Raw genomic sequence first — 12,408 nt, 5'->3', positions numbered from 1 at the left:
GTGTTTTGTAGTATGTTTTATTGTACGAAAGAAAATTCATTTGAAAAGAAAGAAAATTCGCTTGAAGCACACATTTTAGGTGAATGCCAGATCACCATGATGTGGAGTGCAGTTTTCAAAGAATTAGGATTAAGACTATAATTTAACAGAGGAACTGAACTGGATCCTGAAAATTACTACAGTAGTCATGTATCACCTGAATCAATGATTTTGACTGTTTGGTGAAACTGAAACAATCCAACAGCTTGTCGCTTAGATGGGGATCTAATGTTCTAAAATACCAAGCCATGTTCTAAATGTTCTAAAACACCAAATCAAATTCATAGCTCTATTCCAAAAAGAAACAAAGAATTGTTCAGATCAGTGTGCTAATACGCCTAAATAAGGAACCCAACAATTAAACAGTGCACATCTTTGAGTTGAATGCAGGTACTTAAGCCAGTAAATTGATTCATTTCCCACTGCTATCTACCAGCAAAATAAATAGGTTTACATTCATTATTAAAAAAACAAAAACGTATTCTCTAATTCATTTATCATAATCACATTGGTTTATAAGTAACATAAAAATGGGCATGGAAAATATGCCACATAAAAATAATACTGCAGTATTGGCATGGACATTTCACTCACAGTAATAGTGCAATGAAAGATTGGCCATGGGCCCTGACATAAAAAATAATCACCTGGGTAACAGAGAAAGGTCTCAATCCACTGCAAATTCCTTAGAACCTAATACTGTACTCTTCTAAGTAAAAAACATTTATGCTGAGTAATTAGGTGTTTCAGCTTATTATTTTTTTTAAACAAAAGTTCTGATGTGATGCCTCATAGGAGTTACTTTGGAAATTAGCTGCGACCCATGTTAAACTGAAGTTGGTTGAAGTGGATAAGCTCAAAATTAATTATATTCCCTACTAGACTTAGCTGACTTGTCAGTGGAGAATGAAACACTCTTCCCTTTATATGTCTCCTAAATTAATAAGCCATTAACTCATCAGACAGGCTCTTACGATTATTCAATGCTAAAATGAGCTCGTTTCGCTTCGACGCCTTTCAGCCTCACCCTGCTTCATTCTACGGCGTTAATAAATCATTAGCTCATCCATGAACATGAATTCTGCCCGAGTCCCGTCGGATTGCATCGGCTGTGGGGATGAAGATGACAACTCCCATGATTCCACACTCAGTCACGGAGTCATCAAACTATGCCTTTGTCTATTTGTTTATTTTGAATACGCGCCCTCTAGCAGCGAAAATGACATGTTGTGCCTTTAAGTAAAAGATTAAAATGAGGTTCCTGGAATCTAGATAAGGTTGAATGGATAAATAGATTGAAAACATCATGACTATTTTCACAAATAGGTTACGCTTCTATTTTATTTTTTCAAATCAAAAGCATATCTAAGTTCAAAACCAGAAGTTAGTTAGTCCTGAACATGTTTGTTTCCTTCACATACAATTTCATCAGCAAAGGGCATACAATAACACAACAAAGCCCCTGAAGAAATCCAAGAGGCTTCTCCGGCCCACTAAATAGACCGGCAAAATAAATCATTCAAATCTTTACCTCAGGGCATGGATCATTCTCCGAACTCTTCTTTCTTTCTTTCTGTCTCACCCATCCAGGTACAGTAGCCCATGAAACTTTCATCTGGGAGGGTGCCTTTTATCAGTTGTATCCACAGGCTATGAAGGCATACCAGATGGTGACTAGAATCAAAGAACACTTCCCCCCAAAAAAGCAGTCCTCTGGTGACTCAGCCTTACAACTCAAGATAACAAGAACTGCTGCTACTCAGAATTACACTTGTCCTAAGATATTCCCAATTGAGCATGTGAAGAGAAAAATGAGAAATGAAAGAAAGAAACATTGTACTACCATGGAATAGTCCGTCTTTGGTATAGATTTAACTGAGCACTGCGGCACTACAGAATGCCACGGCTCTTAGAGAATCACTTCTGTGACATAGTGCTGCATTGCATTCTGCCCCAAATCCCCAGTCGTCTCCATCACCCGCTTTCTATCTCTCTCTGTTGCTCGCTCTCTCACTCAAGAACATGTGAGGACGCGAGGGGACAGTCTAGACTGCAAATCAGATCCGTGGTCCATATTTCTCAAAAAGAACTAAGGCTTCTTTTCTCCCAACCATATTACATTATGTCAGAAATACAAGAACAATATTTGCAAACGAAATTAAATTAGGATGTTCTATTATTTTGTTTTTGTTAAACAGACTCTAAAGAATAACATAAAGAGCCTAATTTGGAGAACATAGTCTATTTTTATAGTCCTGATGCCACATACTGTGGATGCTAATTATGCATTGGACCTCATGGATCATCAGATATGGAAGCTTCCGTGGTCCATGAGTTTAAAAATTTCACACTTTTTTACATTCACAGACATTCCTATTTTATGTTCATACTCCTTGTATTTTCATACTGTAATGACTTGTATCAAGACATGGGGACTCCATAGTTTGTGAATGAACTCTTTCAGTTCTTGAGACCAAGAAGGCTTTGTCGTCTCCTGATCGAATTAGTTTCGATCTCATGAGTAGATGTGCTGGGTGATCAGCAAACTTAATTGAATGCTGATATCAGGGTCTGTTTGTGTAAGAAATCCCTACAATACTTATTGCATTTTTTCATAAATAATACACTGGCATGAATAATACATTTTGTGACAAAGCTGAAAATGTAGGCAAAAGGCTTTTGTACACAGCAATGTTAATGGTATTGTTAGAAAAACTGAAAGAGAAAAAAAAATGTTTCATGACACCATAACTAAGTAAAACAAAATAAAAACAGTAGCAAACACATTTAGGTTTTATACAGAATATATTGGGTTATATACAGTATATAAATATATAAAGGGTTTATTTCTAAAACCAACTAACAAATCAAAAACCCACCTTCATTAAACATAATTCTATCCATCCATAGTGAAAAATAAATATACTAAAATATATTTCAAATACATTATTTCATGCTAAGTATACTACAAATACATTTACATATTTATGTGCTTAAGAAAAATACCCTGCAATTGTACTTTTGAACTGGTATACTTAAAGTCTGCTAAAATGGAACTAATTTTGTACTTAATGCACTTTAATTGTGTGGAAATAGTGCTGAAGTGCAAATAAAGTTTCACAACAAAACACACAGCGCCTTCACGACATGGTGGCGGCGGCAACAACAATACTACAGCGAGAATAAAAGTTACGCCTTCTTTCTTAGCGTGAACATTTGGGCGGCGTTATGCAAATCTTCCCAGATCGTGACGTAGGTATGTGGGGGCGTGTTAGAACGAGCCGTTTTAGGTAGGTGTGGCTGACTCTTAACTTTTATAAAGAATATCTCTTTGGATTTGAGACTTTAGTCTTTGCAACTTTACAGATCTTCTTTATGGACCAAGAGCTTGTAACACTCATGTGACCCCTTTAAGTATTTGAATTGGCTAAAGTGAAACTGTTGCAAGTATACTTTAGGTACACTTTAAATATCTTGCATTTCAAGACTGATATTCAAAGATCATACAAATCCTTATCAATGGTGATATTAAAACACATTTTAGGCTTAATATTAAGAAATGTGCATTGTGCACAAGTAGTATATACTATAGTAGTAAATATACTTAGTATCGAATAAATGTATTTTAAATATATTACCTTTTTTTTTTATTTTTTACTAAGGATAACATTAGATGGTCCTGAGAATATAATGCAACAATTCAAAATATATTTAACTTTTGGGAGCACAAAAATACAGTAGTAAAACAAAAATAAATATCATAGTCATAGTGAAAAACAAGACGAAAGGGCAAACTAAAAATAAACTAGAAATAAAAACTAAAATGAAAATGTAAAAATAACCCTGTTACACTGTAGTGTTATAGGGAGCATTGTCTTGTTCCTGACACTGTTCCTCTTCTCTGAAGAATACTGTACTTCTCTCACTCCCCCTCGGCCCACAATATCTGTCCTTAACCAACTACCACTTCAAGAATGTGTAAGTGGCCAATAAATGGATTAGATTCGGAGATAAAACTCTGATCCACCACTGCGACTGATCGCTCAGTATTTGAACTCACTGGCCTTTCCTTTGGCCTCTTTTGAAATAATAAGAATCCTATGTGATATGCTCATCCATCACAGCATGGAGTCGCTGGAGGAGAGACTCCCCGGCTGAGCTCAGCGCTAGATGATGGATGTTCTCCTCATTGGCCTCTTGAAAGCCCAGAGACTCAGTCAGGTCCTCCCACTGCCATCATGCCTAAATCAAGACGCAGGCACCCATTCTTCCCCCATTTCCCCTCAGTCTGGACAGGGAAGGACGGACTGGTGACGGAAGACTCTTTCATCAGTTTGATCAGACCTGATGGTGACACAGTTCAAGACAAACGACATGGACATAAACTGACAGCAAATTTTAAATCTAGCCCAGCAGGTTGGAAAATGACTGATGTAGAACAGTGAGATCTGTATGAGTGTACCTATAGAGTGCCTTCAGCACCTCAGAACACCCATACAATGTTGTGACAAGTTTGACATCAGTCTTCTTAAATTTGACTTTTGTTTTGAATTTTAAATGGCTTAACAAGTTACATTTTAATAGAGAGTATGACAGTTGCCTGTGGAGCACCGGGAGTGTTGTTCTACAAAGAGTTTTGTGCAGGGAAGTATGAAAATACATGCTTAAAATATTAAAGTAATTCAACTTTCTGTTGAAATTTTGAGTTTATACTATATCTCACAATTCTGACTTCAAACCATTTCCACCACGGAATAAAAATGGTAATTGCGACTTTTCATGTCACAATTCTGACTATTCTGTTCTGTCAAAATTGTGATAAATAAACTTCTATAAACTTGCAATTCTGAGTAAAAAGTTACAATTATGAGATATATACTCGCAATTGCAAGAAAATGTCAGAAATGTCAGAATTTGAGATAAAAAGATTGCAATTAGTTTTTTTTTTTTTTTTACTATTTATTCTGTGGCAGAAAATAAAAACAATTGTGAGATGTAAACTCAGAATTCAGAGAAAAAAAGTCAGACTTGTGAGATGTAGATTCAGAATTCTGAGCAAAAATGTCAGATTTGTGAGACCTTAAAGGGATACTCCACCCCAAAATGAAACTTTTGTCATTAATCACTTACCCCCATGTCATTCCAAACCCCTAAAAGCTTTGTTCATTTTCGGAACACAATTTAAGATATTCTGGATGAAAACCGGGAGGCTTGTGACTGTCCGATTGACTGCCAAGTAAATTACACTGTCAAGATCCAGAAAAATATGAAAGACATCGTCAGAATAGTCCATCTGCCATTAGTGGTTCAACCGTAACGTTATGAAGCGACAAGAATACTTTTTGTACGCGAAGAAACAAAAATAACGACTATATTCAACAATTCTCTCCGCATCACCGTAGCACCATTTTGGAGAACATCCTGGAGAACATCCGCTGAACGCAAGCAGCGTACGCTCTTCTGTGTCAGTCACGCTGCACGGATGCTCTGTTTTCATTCAAATAAAAATTTAAATATTCAATTCAATTCAAGTTTATTTGCTTTTCACGATACAAATCATTGCAAAGCAACTTTACAGCAAATTAAGTTTCTACAATATTTAGTGGTAGCTTATCAGTGGTGACTGTCAGTTAATGTACATATGGCAGAAATGTACGGAAAAATCAATTAAAGACGTGATCAAACAGACGATGAACACTATTAACAGCAATTATTATATGATGCAATCAAATTTATAGCAAAATGTGGTAGTTCTGTATGTTGTTTCAAGGTTGGCATCATCTGAGGTCCTCTGAGGGGTTGGCATCATCTCTTCTCAGGTGTTCTGGATCCAGACTGAAGCTTGTGTAAATCTCTTGTGTAAATGTCTAATTACAAAAACAGAGAAACAAATGGAGACATAATTAGCGTAGCTGCTATTCCAACCAAGCAAAATTGATTTGTTTCAGTGCAGGGACTGTAAAATTGGGGTAATATGATCATATTTTCTTGACCTGGTAAGGACTCTAGCCGCTGCATTTTGGACTACCTGTAGCTTGTTTATTGAAGATGCAGGACAACCACCTAGCAGTGCATTACAATAGTCCAGTCTAGAGGTCATGAATGCATGAACTAGCTTTTCTGCATCAGAAACAGGTAATGTGTTTCGTAACTTGGCAATGTTTCTAAGATGGAAGAATGACGTGGGTTTCTGTTTCCTCCCATGTGGTGTGTTATACAGTTTATGATTCAAGGTTGATTTGCCTTATCTTGGGTATCATATATATCATTGGTTTTATACAGTGTCTTGGTGTGGTGGGAAAGGAAACGGTGGTTGCAACAGATTGAAGACTTCGTCACCTTGTTGTGAGTTGGTGATCTTCATCTTTCGTCGGCTGTTTTCTAGATTGTTCTGATTTGTCTTTTTTTTTTTTTCTTTTTTTTTTGCTGTGTGTCATTATTGTATTATGGAGGAACAACTCAAAGTTTTGGCCGAATTGGTACAACAATTGCAGGCTGATAACCAGCAACTAAGAGAAGAACTCTTTAGGAGGCCTGTTGATGTTGGTGGTGAGGAGGCACAAGCTGCTAGCCCCAGGCGTGATGTTGATGGCCGTCCATTTGTTAATACATCTGCATCTGAACGTTATGTTTATGTTCCACGTGAAAGAAAATGCCCCAGGTTCTCTGGGAAAAGGGCTATTGACTTGTTGACAATAGAAGATTGGGTCGAAGAAGTACGTAGGTCTTTGATAGTTCGTCCAGTCCCAGTGGCTGAGAAAGCTTTGTTTGTCTATGATCTTTTAGATGGAGAAGCTAAGGCTGAAGTAAAGTTTCGCCCCTCTTGTGATAGAGATGATCCTGAAAAAATCTTTACAGTCTTACTTGATATGTATGGTTGTTCTCAGTCTTTGGTTGGTTTACAGAAGCAGTTTTTCCAACGTCTCCAGCTGGAGGGAGAGTCGTTGCGCGAATACTCGCATGCCCTCATGGCTCTAATGGAGGCGATGAAACGTAAGAACTTGCCAGGTATTTGTAACCCAGACCACACACTACGGGACCAGTTTATTGAACATATGCGTGATAATACCTTTCGTAGGGAGTTGAAACGACCGGTGCGGTTAAATGCCGAGATGTCATTTCTGGAGGTTCATTCTGAAGCTATACGGTGGGCAGATGAGGGAGGAAATTCTGGTGTGAGACCTCGAGTTCATTCTTGTGCTGCAGATGTTCAGGTAGTGGGTACGTATAGATCTAATTCCCTCTCCCCTGAATTTTCGAATGAATTGGGTGAACTAAAAGATTGTCTCCATAAACAACAGGCGCAGCTAGATGCTATTTTGAAGCACTTGAGTATAAGTCCATCAAATACTGTAGGGGGAGTTATTGGCTCCCGTTCGGGGGCTGCCCGTTTTCAAGCCGATGGTAAGCCGATCTGCATGCGTTGCAATAAAGTCGGTCATATTGCAAGGTTTTGCAGATCTGACTTGGCAGGCATGCAAGTGAATTTGAGGGGAGGGGGAGGAACTGGCCAGGGACAGTTATCCCAGGTGCACAGTCAAACCGTTGCACAGGACACCTCAGTGCATCCGGGAAACTAGCACCCTCTGGTGCTGGGAGCCTGGCATCAGAGGGGGGTTTTCCTGGCTCTAAAGGGTTATTGGAAGAAGATTTGGCCCAACTTATTGGACAATGCCCTATAGTGGATGTTTCTTTTGGGGGTGTGAAAACCGCTTGTTTACTGGACACTGGATCTATGGTGTCAATGGTCACTGAGAGTTTCTTTGAATCGGCATTTCCTATGTATATCAGGGAATGTTTGAAACCTTGTAGCTGGCTGCGGTTAAAAGCTGCTAATGGGGTGGACGTTCCCTATTGTGGCTACTTGGAGCTAGAAGTTGAAGTTTTGGGTAAAATTCTCCCTAAAATGGGTATATTAATTATGAGAGATCCGCTAGATCCCCTCACACGGCAACAAAAGCTTGCGGTCCCAGGTCTTTTGGGCATGAATATTTTGAACTGTTGTTACCAAGAACTTTTCTGCCAATATGGAGAGAGTTTGTTTTCCTCCCTCACAGTTAAGCAAGCAGGGAGGGGTTGGAAACAGGCCCTCTTAGAGTGCCAAACTTTAGCTCTCACTGCTGAATCAGGGTTATTGGGGAAAGCAGTTGTAAGAGCAGGATCGGCCATACGAGTGCCAGCGGGCTCCCTGCAATGGGTTCCCACAACTGTTTGTCAAGGTATGGCTCGTGTTATTACTTCTGTGTTCTTGGAGCCCCCAATAGGTGAGGAAAGTGCATTACCTGCGAATATCCTTGTTTCAAAATGTCTTCTACCTGTAGAGCAGGGTGTAGTTTATGTCCCTGTAGTAAATCTGGGAGAGAAAGATCAATGGCTTAGGCCAAAATCCTTTCTAGGCCAGCTGTATAGGGTTGATCTGCAGTCAGTCTTGGATACTGAATTGGAGGAGAGAGTGGTTAGTCGGGGGTTTGTGAATTGTAATCAGGTTATGGAGGTAGGTAGTGGGCCATCGTTGGACCCTATTGAGGCATCATGGCCCTTGTTGTCTGCTGTACAGTCCAAACAGGCTAAGTGCCTTTTGACCCGTTTTAGCTCTGTGTTTAGCAAGAGTGAGGGGGACTTAGGTTGTACTCATCTAGTCCAACATGAGATACCAGTGTTAGATGATGCTCCTGTTCATCAGCGGTATCGTCGGTTGCCCCCCTCTCAGTATTAGCAAGTCAAAACTCATATTAGTGAGCTGCTTGAACAGGGTATAGTCTGGTCTAGTTGTAGTCCCTACTCTTCGCCTATTGTAGTGGTACAAGAAAAGGATGGCAGTATTCGTCTTTGCGTTGATTACCGCCAACTCAATGCTAAAACACGGAAAGATGCGTACCCACTTCCAAGGATTGAGGAGTCAATCGATGCGCTAATAGGGGCTAAGTGGTTTTCTACTCTTGACTTGTCTAGTGGGTATAACCAAGTTCCAGTGGTTGAACGGGATAAAGAGAAGACCGCTTTCTGCACTCCTTTTGGCCTTTTCGAATATAATCGTATGCCTTTCGGATTGTGCAATGCACCCGGTACTTTCCAGAGGCTCATGGAGAGGATTTTTGGTGATCAACGTTTCCAGTCCCTTTTATTATACTTGGATGACATTGTCATATTTTCTGGTTCCTTCGAACAACATCTTCAACGGTTGGAGATGGTCTTGGGGCGTCTTAAACAGAATAATTAGAAGTTGAAATTCCAAAAATGCCATTTTTTCCAAAAACAAGTTGGGTATCTTGGTCACATAATTTCCTCCCATGGAGTGTCCACCGACCCAGAGAAAATCAGTGCTGTAGCCAACTGGAAGCGACCCAGCAACCTTTTGGAGATGCGCTCCTTTCTGGGTTTTGCATCATACTACAGAAGGTTTGTAAAGGGGTTTGCTCGATATGCGGCACCTCTACACAGATTAGTGGGGGAGCTCCAAGGTAAGGGAAATAAGCGAGGTTCAGGCACTAATATTTTGTTGGAAGGACGATGGACGGAAGTTTTGGAGAATGCCTTTGTGGCTTTGAAGAGGTCACTGGTAGAGGCCCCAGTGTTAGGCTATGCTGATTTCTCTAAGCCATTTGTGTTAGAGATAGATGCTAGTCAGGTTGGTCTTGGTGCAGTATTGTCTCAAGAACAGGAGGGTCAGCGGAGGCCTATTGCTTATGCTAGTCGGGGCTTGCGCCCTACAGAAAGGAATGTCAAACTACAGTTCAATGAAACTGGAGCTCTTGGCCCTTAAGTGGGCCATCTCCGAGAAGTTTCGGGAATATTTGCTGGGAGCTAAATTTGTGGTGTTTACAGACAACAACCCTTTGAGTTATCTGCAGACTGCAAAGTTGGCTGCTGTAGAGCAGCGTTGGGTGTCCGAGTTGGCTTTGTTTGATTTTGCGATGAAATATCGCCCTGGTGCAGCCAATCGCAATGCGGATGCACTCTCCCGCCTTCCTGTAGATTTAGCTCCTAATAGTGTTGGAGGTTGTTTCTGGTATAACCTTGCCTCAGGTACTTTCATCAGTTCAGTGTTTAAGATCTGTTCCTAACTTTACCTTAACTTCAGAAATAGCAGCGGTGCCTTTCCGTGAGAAAGCAGACATGCAAGCTTTGCAGGCTGCAGATCTTCACATTGCTGCATTTTTGAAATATTGGCGAAGAGGAGTGGCCCCTACTCGTTATGAAAGGGCTAAAGAGCCTAGGGAAGTACTGGAGCTGGTTCGCCAGTGGAAACGTGTTCGACAGAAAGATGGAGTTTTGTATAGGGAAGTTTTCCTGCCTCCAGGGAAGGTTAGAGTACTACAGGTTTTATTGCCTGGGGTCTTAAGGAAGGAAGTTTTGGAAGGTCTTCATGACCATCATGGTCATCAAGGTATAGAGAGGACAACCACTTTGGTGAGGGAGAGGTGTTTCTGGTCCAATCTGCAGCACGATGTTGAGCAATGGTGTATCAAATTTGAGCGCTGCGTGGTCTCCAAGGCTTTACGCCCCAAAGTTCGGACAACCATGGGGCATTTGATGGCATCAAGGCCCTTGGAAATTCTCGCTATCGATTTTACCCTTTTAGAACGGGCAAGAAATGGATGTGAGAATGTGCTTGTAGTTACCGACGTATTTTCTAAGTTTACTCAAGCTTACCCAACTCGAGATCAAAAGGCTAGCACTGTGGTTCATATCCTGACAGAGAGGTGGTTATGTTTATGGGGTGCCAAAACGTATCCATTCAGATCAGGGGCGAAATTTTGAAGGAGAATTGCTTAAGCAACTGTGCCACCTGTATGGGGTTCAGAAGAGTAGGACCACCGCATACCATCCTGAGGGAAATGGGCAGTGTGAAAGGTTTAATCGCACCTTGCACGATCTATTGCGTACTCTGCCCATTGAAAAGAAAAGGGTATGGCCACAGTTTTTACCACAATTACTCTTTGCCTATAATACCTCTGCCCATCAATCTACTGGCTATTCCCCTTATGAGCTTATGTTTGGCCAGAAGCCAAGGCTTCCTGTGGATGCCCTTTTAGGGATTGAGGAAGAGAGTATGCCGGCAACAGCTCAAGACTGGGTGGTGAGTCATCGGGCCCATTTGGCCTTGGTGTATGTTAAGGCTAGGGAACAGCTGGGAGTGGCAGCAGCCCAGCGTGCACACCATCATCCAGAGTCTGTGCCTATTTTGCCAGTAGGTACTCTGGTTCTGTGTAAGAATCATTTCCCAGGCCGGCATAAGATTCAAGATGTGTGGGGCTCTAAGGTGTATGAGGTAGTAGAATGCTTGGATGGGGTAGGCACCGTTTATAAGGTAAGACAACAAGACTCAGCGGTGCACGTGAAGAATGTTCACCGCTCGGATTTGCGAGAGCTTCCTAATGGGTATGTACCCTTGGATAAATGTGAAGTTGAGGCGATTTGTCCCCCAGCAGGATTCCTGCTCTGATTTTTTTGACTGTCCTGAACCAGTTCCTGGCCCCCACGATCGGTTAGAACGGGAATTAGAGCAGGAACAGTCAGAATTCTGTTTACGCCAGTCTGTTAGAATGAGGGCTGGCCTGCATTCAAATCCATTTAACCTTCCAAGGCCGGTGCGATCCCCAGAAGACCAAGTTCCCCCAAATTCAGCCTAAGCAAATTCCCTATATGTTCCTTTTAGACTTTGAGATTGGGATGGGTATGATGGGCATAAGTGTTGTCACCGGGACGGTGACTTTTGAAAGAGGGGTGGATGTAACCGGAATGAGCTTGCTATGCCTTTAAGGGATAGGTGACACGATAGGACAGGTGACATTTAAAGTCTCGTGGGCTTCAATGAAATGGCATTTGTTCTCATTCTCCGCTTGATGAACGAGTGTGTGTGTGGTTTGCTCTCCTGTATTGGCGCGTTGGAAGAATTGCTTGTGTGTGTGATTGCTGCTCTCGACAATTTAGCGATTATTTTCGTGCTGATGACCTGTTGATCCGAGAATGCGGTGTGCGTGTAACTCCGCGGGGTTTCAGCTACCTAATGTGAGTGCATGGCCAAGTTCATTGACAAGTGAAATTGATATGAAATGCGGTGCCATAAATTTAGGGTGTTATTTTAGGTTCGCTCTTGTGTTCATACTCTGCTGAGCTGCGAGTGTCCATTTGTACAGAATATACTACATTGCAACCCACTTCTGCCTTTAGTGAGACTGTTATATCCAGTCATCAAAGTGAGTCATAGCGCAATGTTGGAAGGTACGTGAGTATTTTGGTTGTTTTAAGGTGAAATATGGGGGTTTTATGTCTAATAAATGTCAATTGGTTTTAATTGCAGGTTTTAAATCCTCTCTCGGATTTAGCGGCCACCGTTTCTTTCCCACTAAAATTTGAGATTTGTTT

The 12,408-nt window shown here is 41.0% G+C and overlaps 1 long non-coding RNA gene across 1 annotated transcript; it reads left to right on the top strand.

Moving 5' to 3' along the window:
- The first annotated feature begins 12,027 nt into the window (after positions 1–12,027).
- On the top strand, positions 12,028–12,389 carry LOC107596451 (uncharacterized). Its single transcript, XR_001610370.1, has 3 exons — positions 12,028–12,051; positions 12,129–12,264; positions 12,344–12,389. It is a non-coding gene; the product is annotated as an uncharacterized lncRNA (long non-coding RNA).
- The last annotated feature ends 19 nt before the right edge of the window (positions 12,390–12,408 follow it).

The sequence above is a fragment of the Sinocyclocheilus grahami genome, unplaced genomic scaffold (genome assembly GCF_001515645.1).
Source record: "Sinocyclocheilus grahami isolate Dianchi unplaced genomic scaffold, SAMN03320097.WGS_v1.1 scaffold219.1, whole genome shotgun sequence".
In the NCBI taxonomy this organism is placed as follows: Eukaryota; Metazoa; Chordata; class Actinopteri; order Cypriniformes; family Cyprinidae; genus Sinocyclocheilus; species Sinocyclocheilus grahami.
The sequence above is the reverse complement of the archived record's forward strand: the minus strand, read 5'-3'. Positions and strand labels throughout refer to the sequence as shown.